Source organism: Triticum dicoccoides, chromosome 7A, assembly GCF_002162155.2.
Source record: "Triticum dicoccoides isolate Atlit2015 ecotype Zavitan chromosome 7A, WEW_v2.0, whole genome shotgun sequence".
Lineage (NCBI taxonomy): Eukaryota > Viridiplantae > Streptophyta > Magnoliopsida > Poales > Poaceae > Triticum > Triticum dicoccoides.
The window spans coordinates 415,341,746-415,361,462 of record NC_041392.1 but is presented as its reverse complement, the minus strand read 5'-3'; positions in this window follow the sequence as shown (position 1 = coordinate 415,361,462).

Here is a 19,717-nt window from a genome sequence, read left to right as displayed (position 1 = left end):
TCGTAGGCTGCATCCATGGTGGTGAATACTCCGAAGGGTCGATGTAAGGCGGGGAGACGGCCATCTCCTCTGATACTGCATCATCAACAGGTGAGACGGACTCATTGTACCAACTGCAAGACGACGTGCTCGGGGGCTGTTCCGATGGCAGCAGTATTCCGGACCCCCTTGAGCCGCCGAATTGGGCTGGAGTCTTCATGGCAGGAACACAGTCCGGGCAGAACTCTACCGTAGCGACAGCTGCGGCCACCGGATCGGCAGCTGCCGGGTCAGGAGACCCCGCGCGCCCCCCGGCACAAGTTCTCATGGACCTCATGGATAAACTGACGACGCTGTTGACCGCTGCGGTAGAGCCGGCGGATAAAGCCCAGCATGACGCGTAAGTGGCACGCGTGCGGGAGGAGATGGTGCAAGCTAAGGAAAATCTAGCCACGGAGGAAACCCGGATGGTAGCAGAGCGAGCAGCATTAGATGCTCATGCTCAGTAGCTTCAAGCAGAAACCTTCCGGCTCTCGGTGGATCTTAACGCATCAAACGAGGTCATGAGGAGGAGGTGTCAGAAAACTCAGCCGCGTCTGCCTCTAACGCTGGATCCAAGGAATCTGTTCCATACACCCGGAGCTGGAGGGAGCAACCCGCCAGAGGCAAACCGGGTAATGATGCCCGGTGCACCAGTTCAGCCACGCACCATGCAGCCACCGCGCATAAATACAACTCCTCCTCGTTATATAGCAACTCCCCCGGGTCACTTCTCCAACCCCATGGAGAACCTCATTGCGGCATCAGCTCGTTTGGCAGCTCTCCCGATGGAAGGCGACTCACTAGTAGAAATTGAAACCCGGAGTGTAAGAGAACTACTTCAGACAGCTTTGGCCCAGCAAGATGCATACTCCTACAGTCGAGACAGGATTCATTCAACTCCTCGCCCAAGCCAGAGCCCAAGTTACAGTAGGCACATGGAATCTGCAGAGATGTCAAGTAACGCTCAACACCACAACCGCCCATATAGGCATGAGCCGGTGCGGGCTGGAGCCCTCAACTTGGCGGATCAGGAGAGAATTCGTCAAGAGGCAGAACAGGTGGCTCAGATAGCGGCGGAGCAGGCGGCTCACCAGACTTTTCCGGCTTACCTAGCGACTTCGATGGAGGCAGGTGTGGTTACGAGAACCGGAGGCGTACCTTGCCTGGTCCCAGCCATACGCAATGAACGGTTGCCCAAGGATTTCAAGGGGCCTCGGAAGGTACCGAACTACACGGCTGACTTACAGCCAGGGACTTGGATTGAGAGTTATGAGATGGCTATGGAGCTGTTGGAGGTTACTGATGCTGCAATGGACAAGTACTTTACCATGATGTTGGATGGAATGGCTCGGACCTGGCTGAAAGGATTACCACCCAATTCCATCGGCTCATCGGCAGAGTTAAAGGCACGGTTCATCCAGAACTTTAAAGACACGTGTAAGCAGCCAATGTCAATTGTGGAACTGACCAATTGCAAGCAAGAGGATGGGGAATCTACGACTCATTGGGTGCGCCGGGTCAAGGAAATAATACATTCGTCTAATAAAATGGACGCCGGCTCAGCAGTTTTGATGTTGGAGAAGAATTGCCATTTTGAGCCTCTGAAGCAGAAGTTGGGGCGGCTTAAACGAGACTGTAATGACATGGGAACGTTGATGGCGGCTCTTGTCAAGTATGCCGATTCTGATACCACCAAAGACCCGGCGGCTGATTAGGAAAAGGCAACAAAGAGAAAGAAGAACGACAATGGCAAGGGTCACCAGCATAACCTGGCAAATCAAGGAGGTAATAAGCGTAAGGCTGATGAGTTTGTTGCTAATACTAATGCACAGCGTGGTAATCAGCGGTGCAAGGGCAGACAGCCCCCTCGATCGGGCGGGTCAGGCCCCACCCTTGAGCAGTTGTTGAATGAACCTTGTCGCAGACACGGCACCAGGGAGAAGCCAGCTACCCACTTGTGGAAGGATTGTACGATCATGAAGGCATTTAAAAATTCAAACGTGTTTGATGGGGGTCACGGTCCGGGTGGCGTCTCAGGCGGCTTTTAGGGCCCGGGCGCCGGTTCAAGCGGAGGAGGTTTTCATGGTCATCCTGGTCACCAGGGGGGATATAATCAGCAACAAGGCCAAGGGAATCAACAGCAGCAACAATCCGGCTATCAGAGCAACCCAAAGCAGTTGAGTAGTGGACAGTATCATGTCTTTACTACCAGTTTATGTAAAAGAGACCAGAAGCTCCACAAGAGGGCCGTCAATGCCGTTGAACCGATAGTTCCACGTTATTTACGTTGGTCGGAACAGCCCATTGTGTGGAGCAGGGAGGATCACCCGCCCCAGGTTGATAATCCGGGTCACTTGGCGTTAGTAGTAGCACCTTAGGTGGGTGGATACAAATTTACGAAGGTACTCATGGATGGAGGCAGCAGCATCAACATCCTTTACTATGAGACATTTCGTCGGATGGGATTGACGGATAAAAATCATAAACAATCCAACACTGTTTTTCATGGTGTGGTGCCTGGTAAGTCGGCACACCCAGTTGGTAAGATCGAGCTGGAAGTAGCTTTTGGAGATGAATATGATTCCAGAGCAGAAAAATTAACCTTTGAGGTGGTTAAAATCAAGAGCCCATATCATGCTCTTTTTGGAGTTCATGGCCCGGCCGTGTTACGTATATCTACATCTCAAGATGCCGGGTCACAAGGGCACTATTACAGTCCATGGGAGCCGGAAGATAGCCTTGTAATGTGAAGAAGGGGATGCTGCATATGTTGAATCTGTTTGTGCGACAGAAGAGTTGAAATTCTACAAAGATCATGTTGACCCGGCGGACATGACGTCATTAAAGGAACCGACTACAGAGCGCGAGCTGGAGTTAAAATTCAAATCAGCTGATGACACTAAAATGGTTGACTTTGTGCCTGGCGACTCATCCAAACAGTTCATCATCAGCGTGAACTTGGATCCAAAATAGGAAAGCGCGCTCATCGAGTTCATCCGTGAGAACCGGGATATCTTTGCATGGAAACCTTCCGACATGCCGGGTGTCCCAAGGGAACTTGCTGAGCACACACTTAATATTGATCCAAAGTTCAAAACTGTCAGATAGTTTCTTCGGCGGTTCAATGAAGAAAGGCGCAAGGCCATTGCAGAGGAGGTGGCCCGGCTCTTGGTGGCCGGGTTCATTGTGGAGGTCTTTCACCTAGAATGGCTAGCTAACCCGGTGCTCGTGCTCAAGAAGAACGACACCTGGCGTATGTGTGTGGATTACACGGATCTAAACAAGGCCTGTCCGGCTGACCCATTTGCTCTTCCCCGTATTGATTAGATCATTGATGCTACGACGGGTTGTGCGCGGTTGAGTTTCTTAGATGCTTACTACGGGTATCATCAGATTAAGATGGCAGTCAAGGATCAAGAGAAAACGGCGTTCATAACACCTTTTGGGGCTTTCTGCTATGTGTCTATGCCTTTTGGGCTCAAGAGTGCTCAGGCGACTTACCAACGGTGTGTGCAGAATTGTCTTCATGATCAAATTGGGCGCAATGTTCATGCCTATGTGTATGATATAGTGGTGAAGTCCAGGGAAGAGGGAACCTTGGTCGCAGACCTAAAAGAGACTTTTGATAATCTTCGGGTTTACAAGATGATGCTTAACCCAGCCAAGTGTGTTTTTGGAGTTCCAGCCGGCAAGCTCTTCGGTTTTCTGGTGTCTAACCAAGGTATTGAAGCTAACCCAAAAAAGATCAAGGCAATTACATCTCTGGCTAAACCAACCTGCGTCAATGATGTTCAACGACTGGCGGGTCGTGTGGCTACTTTGAGCCAGTTCATAAGCCGGTTAGGGGAAAAGGCTATGCCTCTGTATCAGTTGATGAAGAAAACGGATGTGTTTGTTTGGAGCGATGCTGCGAACACCGCTTTTGAGGATCTGAAGGCACAACTGGCTGAGCCGCCTCTCCTAGCTTCTCCCATGGAGAAAGAACCGCTATTGTTATATGTAGCTGCCAACTCACGGGCTGTTAGTGTGGCTATGGTGGTAGAGCGCAAGGAGGCTGGCAAAGAGCATCCGGTTCAGCGGCCGGTTTATTATGTCAGTGAAGTGTTAACTGAGTCCAAGCAACGATATCCACATTGGCAGAAACTTGTTTATGGGGTGTTCATGGCAAGCCGGAAGCTTAAGCATTACTTCAAGGACATCCAATCACTTTGGTTAGCTCTGCTCCTTTGGGAGACATTATTCAAAATAGAGAAGCTACAGGGCGAGTCGCCAAGTGGGCAATTGAGCTTGGGTCTCATGGGCTGAAGTATGTTCCACGCACCACGATTAAGTCTCAAGCTCTGGTCGACTTTATCAATGACTGGACAAAGATGCAGATGCCAGAAGAAAAGCCGGACAACACATATTGGACTATTCATTTTGACGGGTCCAGGCAATTAGAAGGCTCGGGGGCTGGAGTCGTATTAACTTCCCCACGAGGTGATAAATTTTGTTATGTGTTACGATTGATGTTTCCATGCACTAACAACGCAACAGAGTATGAAGCATTGCTCCATGGTCTCCGAGTGGCAAAGGAGATGAGCTTGAGCCGGGTCAGATTCCTTGGGGATTCAGATCTAGTGGTTCAGCAGGTGTTTGGCAAATGGGATTCCAAAGACCCTCTCATGGCGGCTTATCACCAAGAGGTGGATGCCGTTATAGGATATTTTAAAGATTATCAGGTGGAACACATTGACCGTCGAAAAAACGAAGCGGCTGATGCTTTAAGCCGGCTGGGGTCTCAACGTAAGCCGGTACCACCCAACACCTTTTTAGATGTTTTGCATAACCCCTCTGTCAAGTTCCCACAGAAGAAGATTTAGTTGTTCCTGACCCGGAGGCACAGCGGGTGGCGGCTCTTCATGTAATCCCAGATTGGACGGTGCCGTTCTTGGCTTACATGACCCGGGGAGAATTGCCAACGGATGAGACCCTGGCTCGACAGATAACCCGGCGGTCTAAGTCCATGACGATTTCGGATGGAGAGTTATTTCATCACAGTGTTTCTGGAGCGTTTCAACGGTGTGTTTCCCCCGAAGAATGTCAAGAAATCATTCGTGAGATCCATGAAGGTGATTGTGGTCATCACGCTGGGTCAAAATCTTTGGTGGCCAAGGCGTTTCGTCACGGTTTTTACTGGCTGACGGCTCACGCTGATGCGGAGGATCTAGTCAGTAGATGTGACGGATGTCAGAAATTCACATGACGGGTGCATGTGCCGGCTCAAGAGCTCCGGATGATTCCAATCACTTGGCCGTTTGCAGTCTGGGGGCTTGACATGGTGGGACCTTTCAAAAGGTCTAAGGATAAGAAGACACATCTCTTGTTGGCTGTTGATAAGTTCACTAAATGGGTTGAGGCGGAGCCTGTGAGTAAGTGTGACGCAGTCATGGCGGTTCAGTTCATGAAGAAAATAATCTTCCGTTTCGGCTTTCCACACAGTATTATCACATACAATGGCACTAATCTATCCCAAGGGGCTATGGAAGAGTTTTGTCAGCGAGAACACATCCGTCTTGATGTTTCTTCTGTAGCTCATCCTCAATCCAATGGCCAAGCTGAGAGAGCCAATCAGGAGATTCTGAAAGGGATAAAGCCCCGGCTTATGGTTCCTTTATAGCAAACGCCGGGTTGTTGGGTAGAGGAGTTGCCTTCAGTGTTATGGAGCATCAATAGGACACCCAACAGGTCTATGGGTTACACACCCTTCTTCATGGTTTATGGGGCAGAAGCAGTATTGCCCAGTGACATTCGTCACGACTCGCCCCGTGTGGCGGCTTATGTTGAAGCTAACAATGAAAAAGCCAGACAGGATGCGCTTGACTTGTTGGATGAAGAAAGAGACTTAGCAGCAGCACGGTCTGCAATCTATCAACAGGATCTACGTCATTATCATAGCCGCCGGGTTAAGACCAGGACTTTTCAGGAAGGCGACTTGGTGCTCCGGCTCATCCAAGATCTTTCAGATGCACACAAGTTATCCCCACCTTGGGAAGGACCCTTTCTGGTCAGCAAAAATTTGAACAATGGGTCTTACTACCTCATTGATGTTCGAGAGCACGCAGACTCACGTAAGTCGGAAGAGGAGACCCGCCGGCCATGTAACATTGCTCAACTTCGGCCATATTATACCTGAGCCACCGGCTCTCATCATGTACATACGTTCACATTGTATATACGATGATAAGCAATAAATTAAGACCATCGGTCTCTTTTCTTTTCAAAGATTATGCATTTTTATTATTTTTTCACAAATGACTATTAAGGGGCTGATCATATTTGAATCAAGTTTAACCTTTTCTAGTTCGCCTTATGATCGTATCCGAATCTAGCTGTAAATCTTATGGTCACTTGGGGGCTTCCTGTTCAAACATAGGTCGTATGCGAACCAAAGAGAACATAGCTGTCGTAACCCTCTTGATCGGCTCAAGGCCAAACTCACTTGGGGGCTTCTTGATCGTATCCGAATCATAGCTTAACCCCTTTTGAGCCGACTTGGATCGTATTTGAATCAGGGTCGTTAAAAACCTCTCAAGGTCATTTGGGGGCTTCCTGTTCAAACCTAGGTCACATTCGAACCAAAGAGAACATAGCTATCGGTACCCTCTTGATCGGCGCAACGCCAAAGCCACTGGGGGCTATATGGCCGTATTCGAACCTTAGCTTAACCCCTTTGGTCTGGGTTACTGATCGTATTCGAATAAGAAACCCCCAATCTTTTGAATACAGAGTTAAACTTATGTTTGTTGTTTATCTTTGAGTTTTTGCTGTTTCAAAATTACAAATGAGATAGCCTGGTTTTCTTCGCCGGCTCAATTATTAGACGACACAACCGCCCGGGTTATTCAAACCGGTGGTCTCAGGATCGGAAGGTATGAGCAACTGAGGTATGATTGTTGAGTATTCAAGGAGTATTAACTTTGATACATATTAAATTATCCAGTCCGTCACCCGGGTTATTTGAGCCGACGACCTAAGAATCAACAAGGACATGGTATAATTCTTATTTATGCGCGCTTACCGGTTGCATTAATTTAAGAGTTAGTATTAAATCTTATCTTTTATTTATATTTGTCTCTATTCTTTGAGGTGGAGATACGAGTTGTAAAAGAGGTGTTTAAACCCAGTTGTTTCTAAACCGCCTTGCCAGGTCTTTCCTTTTTTCCTTTTGTTCACAGGAACAGAGTTTAAACATTGCAGAGACAAGTGTTAAATGAGTCATAAGAAAAGCATTAAAACATTGGCACCCGGAAGCACAGATTCACATAGAGTGTTTTATGCGCGATGGCATAAGCAAACATGCGGTGTTTTTGACAGCTAAAGCTATTACAAGGCTTCCTAAAGCCCATGAAGATGATCATTGTCCTTCCCTCACCGGCTCAACATCTTGAATCTGCTGGAAGTTGGGCTTTGACCAGTCATAGCCGTTCATGGCGACAAATTCAGCTTCATCATCAATCAGGCCGACCGGATCAACCTCCGGGGTAAATGTGTCTTCTCTCACCGGTAGTATCAAGTCGGTTACTTTATAGGAAGGAGGGGCCATCTTCTTATTTTCACTGTCAAAACCCGGTTGATACTTGTCCACATTGGTGTCATCTCCAAGGCTAGTCGCCTGAGGCCGGACTTCACGGACGCAGGCTATAAAGTCATCCTGATCAAAAGGAGACCTGTCCTCCTTCACGGTAGGATAACCCCTTAATACGTCTGCCGGGTCTAGATCTGGTACCCAAGCCTTGGAGCGGCTTAGGGCAGTCAAAGCTCCGGCTCGCGCGCAGGAGCGTTTCACCTCTTGGAATCTGGCATGGAGAATGGACAGCTTCTTCAGGACATCACTGATCTGGTTAGACCCTTGATTAGTAGGAGATATGGCTGCCAGAGCTTGTTGTGCGCCGATACACAGTTGTGCAGTTAAAGTGTATACGGCTTTCATCTTAATCAACGGGTCTTGGTCTAGATTCTTACTTCGCGGACCTACATGTATTTTTCAGAGAGTCAGTTAACGGATCATATTCGGGCTTGATAGGAAACACATATGAAAGATCAAATCAGGAAGCTTTCCAAAGATAGCAGCGACCATCTGAGACACCCAGCCTTTCAAACTGTTCAGATCGGTTGAAATTTCCTTCAGAGCTGTTCCGGCTGTCTTAGCTCGCCGGGTCAGAAGTATCTTCTCATCTGCCCACGTTTTCTCTTTGATAGAAAAGTCAGTCTTCAACTTCTCCGTTTCAGAAAGACTTATTTGCAGTTGGGAGGTGGAAGATTTAATTTCTGATTCCTGGTTCGCTAGCCGGGTCTTTGTATCAGTCAGTTGGGAGTTCAGTTCAGACAATGCATTCTGTGAAAACATTCAGATAAATCAAGACTTGGTTTCAAATTCCAGTATCCAATTTCAAAGATTCAAGTCTCAAATACTTTATGAATAAACCACTTGACACTTGGGGGCTAATGTATGTCAAATCAAATTTTTATGACTCTACCAACATATTTGAAGTCCCAAGTCCTTTACAAAGTAATAGCACTTGACACTTGGGGGCTAATGCACGCAGTTCAGCAAGTTTTTCAAGTTTAAACCGGAGTATTAAGTATTTTGAAGGCGGTTCTAATTCTAAAAGTACCAATTCATTAATGCTTAAAATAAACCGGTCCTTGGGGACTATGGGTCAAGTTTTGTTTCTATCAGGCAATGATTCAAAGGTAAAAGTCTCAGCCTATATTTTAAGTCTACAGGTTATTCCGCTTCTCTCATAAAGCTGAAGACTTGGGGGCTGAAGGGATATTGGTAAACCGGAAATAACATACCTCATACTTCAACTAAAGTTGCTTGACCATCTCGATCTCAGACTCACGACTGTTGTGGACATGACTGAGATAGCCAGATAAGATATCACTGGCATTAAGACGGTCGTAGTTGGTAACATCAAAGCGAACCTTTTGCCTTTCCAATGATTCCTGCTTAGCTGTGCACCTAGCCAACACCGTTGGGTTCCCCGGCTCAACGAAGCGACTCCCACTAATTTGAACATCTTGAACACGTGGAGACGGCGGGTCAGTTGAGCTTGACGGTCCAACGGTGGAAGGATTCATAGTGGTGTTATCAAGGGACGGCTCTGAAGGATTTTCTTCATTGATTGGCGGGTCTTCTGGGGCGGCAGTTAATGGAAAAGGTGGCCTAGCCGGCTCAGATGCTGATACTAGCAGGTCTTCCACCGGTTTAGCCACCTTTGATTTCTTGGATTTAGCCTGGCCACTAAAGAATAATATAGCAGAATTGTCAGCGTTAAGATATAGTTGAGTAACCTGGAAGAAAGGAAAAGTTCTGATTACCCAGGAGCAGTCTTAAAAGCCGACAATTGTGTTTGAGATGGGCCATCTGAAGAACGAGACACCTCCTGAAAGGATAAAGGAAAGAGTTAAAAGAAATGTAAGGAGAAGGATTCATTACAACAGGCTAAAGACAGTAATAATTAAACCTCATTCGGGCGTTTCCGAGGGGTCTGTTGAAGGATAACAGCCGGTTCATCTTCAATTCCAACTTCACGGCGGCTTTCATGTTGCTTCTTTTTCAAATGAAAGTTGGGATCCAAATGAGCTAAAGGGTTAGAAAACCTTACTTTACGGATCACTTGACGAACTTTGTGTCTTGGTAAGGGCTCTGAGTCAGAGGAAATGATAGTTACATCTACTTCCTCAGCCTGACTGGCCCCAGTGCCATCCTGGTAAGGATCAGTGTCAATAAGAGTGTTAAAAATTGGCCAAGGGAGTCAAGGGCTACCTCCGAGTCAGACGTGTCGTCAAGCTTCATTAAATCTTCAGCAGTGGTTTTCTTCTTCTTCTTCTTGGATTTTCGGGCTGTTTTCTTGGCGTTCATGGCGGCGAGTTTCGCCTTCTTGGCAGCTTCATGATCATATTTCACCTTCCAGAAGTCAGAATTGGCCTATAAAGACAAGGAGAAAGATCAGTATTAAGTACTAATAGCCGGGCAAAACACAAAGAAAAAGAGATCAGAATGTACTTACTTCTGGCACCGGATTAATCTTGCAGAAGGGACTTAACCCAACAATACTGCAATCTTCGTACTTCCCATTTACCAAAAGGGTTGACATCGAAACAATGTCTTCTTCGGTGAGTTCAACTGAGTTGTGACGAAGAGGATGGTCCGGACTTCCGTCATGTTCATACATCAGTTGAGATCGATGACTTAATGGGATAACCTGCCATGAGATCCAGCAACGGGTCAGATCTACTCCGGTTAGACCGTTACCCAATAAGCCACGGATTCTTCTAATGGAGGGAAGAAGCTTCCTACGCTCAGCGATGGTAAGCTTATCCTAAAGGGTAAACTTGGAGTCAAGACGGCTAGGGCGGTAACCTGGCAGGGGCTTCTTGTTCGCTGGAGAAGTATCCTGACAATAAAACCAAGTTTGGTTCCAATCTTTTGGGTGGCTCGGTAAGACGATGAGAGGAAAAACAGCACCCTGCCGGCGCTGAATCGAGATGCCTCCAAGTTCTAAGCTAGAACCGTTGGTGCATTCATTCTGGCGATTCAGATAAAAGTATTCTCTAAACAATTCTATGGTGGGCTCTTGCTGAAGATATGCCTCACAGAGCACTTGGAAGTTACAAATATTGGAAATAGAGTTGGGTCCAAGGTCCTGAGGATGGAGTTTGAAAAAAATGAAGGACCTCTCTGAAGAATTTTGAACCGGGTGGTGAAAATCCCCGGTTCATGTGGTCAGTAAAGATAATCACTTCTCCATCTTTCGGATTGGGACGTTCTTCCTCCGGGTCAGGAGCACGATAAGACATGACATTCTTTGAAGGCAGAAACCCAACGATGAAGAACTCTTTTAACCGTTCCTCAGTTACGAAAGAAGGGACCCAGTTACAGATGGTCGGTGACTTCGACGGCATGATGTACAACAAACTGAAAAATAAGTAAAAATATGCCGGTTCAGTCTACGGTTAATTATAAAGGCAAGTAATGGCGGTTTAACTAAGGGCTAATGGTATATAAGGAAAAGAAAAGCCGGAGTGGTAAGCCGCCATGACTACAGATTTTCTCAGAAGGCAGAATTCAGTTAAGTGTTGATATAAACAAGTTTCACAAGTTGTTGTTATTATTTTGGATCAAGATGGTTCAAAAAAGGAAAATAACTATAGACCTAAAACTGGCACATATGAGTTCATCAGTGCTAAACAAAGCCTCTGAACAGGGAAAAGAATTTGTTGGCATTTGAAACAGGGGCGAAATAGCTGCCGCGTCGGTTTTATACTATCCAAAGATCAAAAAGGGCGATGGTGATGAAATCTAAAAAGAGTTCATGACGAACAGTAAAGAACACCAAGGAGCTTGAAGGTTCTAATATGGATCTGATGTCGAGAAGAAAGGGACTTACAGATGCAGAGTTGCAGTGGAGGTTTGTTGCGGTCTCTTCAGATCTAATCAGGTTGATGCGGCGGCCTGAGTCGATGAAGACAAGATCTATGGCGGCGGCGGCGGAGCTCGAGCAGCAGAGAAGCAGCGAGAGGAAGAAGACGACCGAAGGGGGAGAATGGAAAAGATCTAGGTCGTGCCTATTTATAAGGGAGTGTGCGAACAAGCGGGCGCGAAAATCAAGGAGACCCAATAATGATTATCCAACTGAACAGACGCCTCGATTCCCGGAAGACATTAAAAATGAAAGATCCGTTGAAAGATGACGTCATGAAAGTTTTTGTGTTTCAGAAAGATGACGTCACAGCGGGTTAAGGAAATTTTCAAACAGAGGATGGATTCTTCCTAAGTATTGAAGATTGACAAAGAACAAAGTTCAAAGTCAACCTGGGGCCTAATGTTGGGGATATTACTATCAGCTAAGACCCACCCAAGAGGGGCCGGGTCAGCCTTACTGGCGGGTTACATAAGAAGCCCATATACAGTCAAGATGATAGTTTATTAGTATATTTAGAAAGCCCAAAGGCCTCGGGCCGGCTCAAGGGCCATTATTGTAAACCGCCATATGTGCGGAAAAACTTGTAAGGAAAGGCATGTAAAGGAAGTCACCGAGCCGGACACGATTATGAGCCGGCTGAGACTTTGTAAACCACCAGGCGTCGACCCGTGTATATAAGGGGACGACCCGGTGGCGGCTCAGGACAAGAAACAATCAAGTCGAGAACCAAGCCGGTGAGTTGAGCCCCTTGGTAATCGAAATGCTAGATTTTCCAACACAACTAGACGTAGGCTTTTACCTTCATCGTAAGGGGCCGAACTAGTATAAAACCTCTCGTGTCCTTTGTCCCGATTAACCCCTTTAAGATTCCTAGTTGCAATGGCCCTATGACTAAGTCCTTTCACTAGGACATCTACCGTGACAATTCCACGACAACACCCTTGAAGCAGAAACTAGGGTGGCTTAAACGCCACTGCAATGACATGGGGATGCTCATGGAGGCTCTGGTTAAATATGCTGACTCTGATAATACCAAAGACCCCGAGGCTAATGACGATAAGGCAGGGAAGGGGAAGAGGAGCAGCAACGCTAAGGGGCAGCAGTATAACCCGTGATGCAACGGTAAGCGCAAAGCTGATAATAGTTTTGACTTTGTGGCTAACACCAATGCACAGAATAATGGTCAGCGTCATAATGATAAGCCGCCCACACAAGCCGGCGGATCCGGCATCAATCTTGAGCATATGTTGAATCAGACCTGCCCATGACATGGTACGAAAGAAAGACCATCCGGGCATCTATGGAAGGACTGTCACATCATGAAGGAGTACAAAAATTCAAATCTTTTCCATGACAGCCATGGGCCAGGTGGCGGTTCCAGGCCTAGCTCTCATGGTACGGGTTATGGTGGTGGCGGTTCTAACTCTGGTTTCCAAGGAAACCAAGGTAATCACAACAACCAGGGTGGTTACAACCAGCAGAGTAATCAAGGGGGTCAGCAACAGCAACACTCTAGTTACCAAAGCAACCCAAAGCAGTTGAATAGTGGGCAATATCATGTGTTTACCACTAGCTTGTGTAAGCATGACCAGAAGCTTCATATGAGATTAGTCAATGATGTTGAGCCGGCAGTTCCTCGCTATCTACATTGATCGTGTGGAGTCGGGAAGATCATCCACCCCGGGTTGATAATCCGGGTCATTTGGCTTTGGTGGTTGCACCGCAGGTCGGAGGGTATAAGTTTACCAAGGTACTCATGGACGGACGGAGCAGCATTAATATCCTTTATTATGAAACTTTCCGTCGCATGGGGTTGACTGATAAAAATCTTAAGCCGTCAAACACTGTTTTCCATGGCATGGTGCTTGGTAAGTCGGCATATCCAGTCGGTAAGATAGCTCTGGAAGTTGTTTTTGGAGATGATCATGACTCTAGGTCAGAAACATTGACCTTTGAAGTGGTCAAGATCCACGGCCCATAACACGCTCTGTTTGGACGGCCGGCTTACACCAAGTTCATGGCGCGCCCGTGTTATGTGTATCTACAGCTCAAGATGCCGGGTCACAAAGGAAACATTACAGTGCATGGGAGCCGTAAGATAGCTCTGGAGTGTGAAGAGGGGGAGGCAGCTTATGCTGAGTCAGTTTGTGCAACAGAGGAGTTAAAATTTTACAAGGACAATGTTGACCCGACAGATATGACGTCTTTGAAAAAGCCAACCACAAAGCATGATCCGGTGTTAAAGTTTAAGTCGGCAGATGATACGAAGATGGTTGATTTTGTTCTTGGTGACTCATGCAAGCAGTTCATCATCAGTGCTAATCTAGATCCGAAATAGGAAAGCGCGCTCATCGAGTTCATCCTTGAGAACCAGGACATCTTTGCATGGAAGCCTTCAGACATGCTGGGTGTACCGAGAGAACTCGTTGAGCAAACTCTTAATATTGATCCAAAGTTTAATCCGGTCAAGTAGTTTCTTTGTCGTTTTATTGAGGAGAAACAGAAGGCCATTGGAGAGGAAGTAGCCCAGCTTTTGGCAACTGGGTTTATCATTGAAGTTTTCCGTCCTAAGTGGTTGGCTAACCCGGTGCTGGTACTTAAGAAAAACGGCACTTGTCATATGTGTGTCGACTACACGGATTTAAACAAGGCTTGTTCGGCTGATCCTTTTGCTCTCCCTCCTATTGATCAGATTATTGATGCTACGGCGGGTTGTGAGCATTTGAGTTTTTTGGATGCTTATTCTGGTTAATATCAGATCAAGATGGCAGTTAAGGACCAGGAGAAGACGGCTTTCATAACTCCCTTTGGAGCCTTCTGCTATGTGTCTATGCCTTTTGGGCTGAAGAGTGCCCAGGCAACTTATCAGAGGTGTGTGCAAAATTGCCTTCATAATCAAATTGGTCATAATGTTCATGCCTATGTGGATGATATGGTGGTGAAATCCAGAGAGAACGAGACACTGATAGATGATTTGAAGGAAACCTTTGATAATCTCCGGGTTTACAAGATGATGCTTAACCTGGCCAAGTGTGTTTTTGGTGTGCCGGCACGCAAGCTCATGGGTTTTTTTGGTGTCTAACAGAGGAATTGAAGCTAATCCAGAGAAGATCAAAGCTATCACCTCTCTGGCTAAGCCAGCGTGTATCAATGATGTGCAGTGTCTGGCGGGTCGTATTGCAAAGTTAAGCCAGTTCATAAGCCGGTTGGGGGAGAAGGCTATCCCTTTGTATCAGATGATGAAAAAGACAGATAACTTTGTCTGGAGTGATGCTGCTGATGCATCGTTTGAGGATTTGAAGAAACAACTGGTTGAGCTGCCAGTACTCGCAACCCCTATTGATAAGGAACCTTTGTTGTTATATGTGGCTGCTTATGCTGAGTCAGTGTTGCTATTGTGGTAGAAAGAAAGGAGGCATGAAAGGAGTATCTGGTTCAAAGGTCGGTTTACAGTGAAGTGCTTATTGAGTCCAAGCAGAGGTATCCACACTGGCAGAAGCTTGTATATGGGGTGTTCTTGGCCAGCCGGAAGCTTAAATATTATTTTCAAGGCCATCCCATCACCGTGGTCAGCTCTGCTCCCTTGGAAGATATCATCCAAAATAGAGAAGCAACTGGCCGGGTCGCTAAGTGGGCCATTGAGCTTGGGCCTCACGGGGTAAAATATGTGCCTCGCACGGCCATCAAGTCTCAAGCGCTGGTGGACTTCATCAACGATTGGACAGAGCTGCAGATGCCTGAGGAAAAGCCGGATAACACATATTGGACTATTTACTTTGATGGGTCCAGGCAATTGGAGGGCTCGGGGGCTGGAGTTATTCTTGCTTCCCCTCGAGGTGATAATTTTTCTATGTTCTTCGTTTGATGTTTCCTTGTACTAACAATGCAGCTGAGTATGAGGCCTTACTCCATGGTCTTCTGATGGCTAAGGAAATGAACTTAAGCCGGGTTAGATGCTTCGGCGACTCAGATTTGGTGGCTCAGCAAGTCTCTGGTACTTGGGATTCTAAGGATCCACTCATGGCGGCTTGTCGGCGAGAGGTGGACGTTATTGCTGGTCACTTCAAAGGTTATGAAGTTGAGCACGTTGATTGGAGGAAAAACGAAGCGGCAGATGCTTTAAGCCGGCTGGGCTCTCAACGTAAGCCGGTGCCGCCTAATGTCTTTCTTGACGTCTTGCATAACCCATCGGTTAAGATTCCTACAGAGGATGATTTGGCTATTCCTGACCCGGAGGCTTAGTTGGTGGCGGCTCTTCATGTAATCCCAGATTAGACAGTCCCTTACTTGGCCTATATGACCCGGGGCGAGTTACATAAGGATGAAACCTTAGCCAGGCAGATAACCCGGCGGTCTAAGTCAATGATGATTGTCAATGGAGAGTTACATCATCGCAGTGTCACAGGGGCGTTTCAACGTTGTGTTTCTCCAGAAGAGGGCTGTGATATTTTACGAGAAATTCATGAGGGAGATTGTGGTCATCATGCCGGTTCAAAGTCCCTTGTGGCTAAAGCTTTCCGTCATGGGTTTTATTGGCTAACAGCTCATGCTGATGCAGAGGACCTCATTAGTAGGTGTGATGGATGTTAGAAATTTGCACGTCGAGCCCATGTGCCGGCTCAAGAATTGAGGATGATTCCAATTCCTTGGCCGTTCGCAGTTTGGGGGCTCGATATGGTTGGGCCTTTCAAAAGATCGAAGGATAAGAAGACCCACCTTTTGTTAGTGGTTGATAAGTTCACTAAATGGGTAGAGGCAGAGCCGGTCAGTAAGTGTGGTGCAGCATCGGCGGTTCAATTCATGAAGAAGGTGATCTTCCGTTTTGGCTTTTCACACAGCATTATAATAGACAATGGCACTAATCTCTCTAAGGGTGCTATGGAAGAATTTTGTCAACGTGAGCATATCCGGCTTGATGTATCATCATTAGCTCACCCTCAATCCAACGGTCAAGTTGAGAGACCAAACCAAGAGATCTTGAAAGGCATCAAACCCCGGCTTATGGTTCCCCTGCATAGGACGCCGGGTTGTTGGGTGGAGGAGTTACCTTCCGTGTTATGGAGCATCAATACCACCCCAAACATATCGACGGGATACACACCTTTCTGCATGGTTTATGGGGCAGAGGCAGTTCTCCCTAGTGACATCCGTCATGACTCGCCTTGTGTGGCGGCTTATGTTGAAGCTGACAATGAAAGAGCACGTCAAGAAGCACTTGATCTATTGGATGAGGAGCGTGACATAGCAGCAGCTCGTTCAACAATTTACCAGCAGGATCTGCGCCATTATCATAGCCGCCGGGTTAAAACCAGAACTTTTCAAGAAGGTGACCTGGTGCTCCAGCTTATCCAGGATCAGACTGATATGCACAAGTTATCCCCACCTTGGGAAGGACCCTTTGTGATTAGCAAGAATCTAAACAACAGGTCATATTACCTTATCGATGTTCAAGAGCACAAGGAGTCACACATGTTGGAGGAGGAGACCCGCCGGCCCTGGAATATTGCTTAGCTTAGGCCATACTACACCTGAGCCACCGGCTCATCCAATGTACATATTTCAACAATGTATATATTATGATAAAAAATAATAAAGTCGTCATCCCTCCTAAAGCAGGGCCTCTGTTGTTTTTCCTCTCTAAATTGATGAGTATTCAATTACATGGGGGATTCCGCTTTATACAGCGAAGTTATAATTACCCTTTGATCCGGCCTATAGGTCACATAAAAACTTGGGACCAAAGAGAGTCTGTTGCAAAAGCACGACTCAAACATGGGTACCTCTTGAGCATAGCTCAAAATATCACTTGGGGGCTCTTTTGTTCTAAAGAACAAAGAGTTCATAACCTTGTGATAGGCTATAAAAGCCAGGCTTGGAAGCCAGGTGTATTCACCTAAAACCCAGGGTTATCCTGCCTGTATGCCAGATGCTTCTCCATCAGGTAATCCTGATTGACCCGCTGAACTCTTAACAGTCAATCTTTTAAACAAGACCCTGAACTCGTCAAGGTTAAAACGTTGGTTTTTCATGAGAGGGCACGGTTTTACGGATAGCAAGGAGAAGCTAAGGCTGAAAAGCCGCCTTCCTTGAAACTTGGATAAATCGGCCTGTGATGCACGATGCTGCTCTAACCCCGTGTACTCCTGATAAGTCTATCTTTAAAAAAGTACTGAACTTATCCGGGTTAACGTGTCGATTGGATCAATGAGGGCTCGCTCACGGAAAGCACATACCTTCCAGTGGCTAATGCTAGTTTCATGGAATAAGATATTTTGTCTTGGCAGCCTATGAAAGCCTCGGATTTTTTCTGTTGTTTTGATTTGAATCTCTTTTTGACATTTTTATTTCTTTTGTGACATAGTAATACATGGTTGGAAAACAGTAAGGCTTATAATGCCTTCTGGGTCATATATGACATTAACCGGAGTTTATTAACCCGACCTGGTCTTCGACTATAATTCGGCAATGTAAATAAAGGTAAATATCCGGTGTTTATTAACCCAGTCCGGTTTTGTTCATAAACCGGCAATCTCTGATAACTACCAGCATATAAAGTCTTGGGTTATCACCCTTACTACACTGGCTTGGTAAAATCAACAAGTGTGATCAAATATCAGAGGTATGATATATTTTTTCATATATGATTATTATTTTGACCATCCTTGGTTATAAATCATGATAAGTTCATGTTAGGGCATTATAACCCATCCAGCGGTAAACCGCCAGGACACTTTTAAATGTTGTATGTAGGAACAGATTCAAAATTGTTAATGTCATAAGGGATATATACAATATCTTCACATGACGAATAAACAAGTGTTACAAGCAACACAATATGCACGATGGCATAGCAGAGCAACAAGTTTAAAGCTAGCCTATTACAAGGAGCTTGGAGCCCAAAATGATAAACTGTTTTTCAGTCTCCCATATAACAGATGCTAAACCAGAGCCGATTCATGAGTCTTGGTCTGGCTGACTTGATGGTTGTGCCTCATCCCTTGCCAGTTCATCCTCCTCCACCGTCTGGAAGTTGGGTTTGGACCAGTCAAAGCCATGAAGGGCGACGAATTCAGCCTCATCATCAATCAGACCAGACGGGTCAATCCCAGGGGCGAATGTGTGCTTACGAATCGGCGGGGTTAAGTCCATCACTTTATACGAAGGACTCGCCATCTTCTTATTGTCTGCATCAAAACCCGGCTAATACTTGGTGAGGTTGGTTTCTTCACCAATGATGGTAGCATGAGAACGAATTTCCTTGACACAAACAGCAAAATCTTCTTAGTCGAAAGGCGTTCCATCTTCTTTGAGGCTGGGATATCCACTGGCTATGTTCGCCGGGTCTAATTCTGGCACCTAAGCTTTGGCATGGCTTAAAGCTGTTACAGCTCCGGCTCTAGCACACGATCGCTTGATTTCTTGGTACCGAGTGGGCAAGATGGACAGCTTCTTCAAGATGTCACTTAATAGAGTCGGCCCTTGATTCACGGGGGAGATAGTGGCAAGAGTCCGTTGAGCTCCGGTGTACAATTGTTCAACCAGCGTGTAAACCGCCTTAAGCTTTACCATGGTATCCCGGCTCATATTGCTGATCCTGGGACCTGTAAAGTTTACACAATGGATTAAGTGGCGGCTTATAATGGAGAATACTCACTTTGAGTATGTAACAAGGTGACTAACCGTAGATTGCAGAAACCATCTCAGACACATAGTTCTTTAAACCGGTGAGTTCAGCGGTAACCTCTTCCAGAGCCGCCTCAGCCTTTTCCGCACGCTGCGTCAAGTCAGTCTTCTCATTGGCCCAAGCCTCTTTCTCCGTAGTAAAGCTGGTCTTTAGTTTTTCTGTTTCAGACACACTCAACTGGAATTTGGATTCAGCTTTCTTTGTTTCAATCTCTTGCGTCGCCAGCTGGGTCTTGGCCTCAGACAATTGGGATTCTAGTTCTGCAGTCGCAGCCTGCAGACAGCATAAGGTTGTTCAGTCTCATGGCAGATTGTAAAAAATAAGTCCCAAGTGCTTTGCAAGCAATAACACTTGGCACTTGGGGGCTATTGTCTGTCAGCGCAAATTTTTCAAAGGAAATGGCTCTTTCTAAAAAGTCCCAAGTTTTTTTGCAGGAAAAAACACTTAGCACTTGGGGGCTAATGCATATTTCTTAACTTTTTTCTATAAATGAGCCGGATAAGCTGTCAACGGCCTCAGCTGGCTCATGAGGGCTATA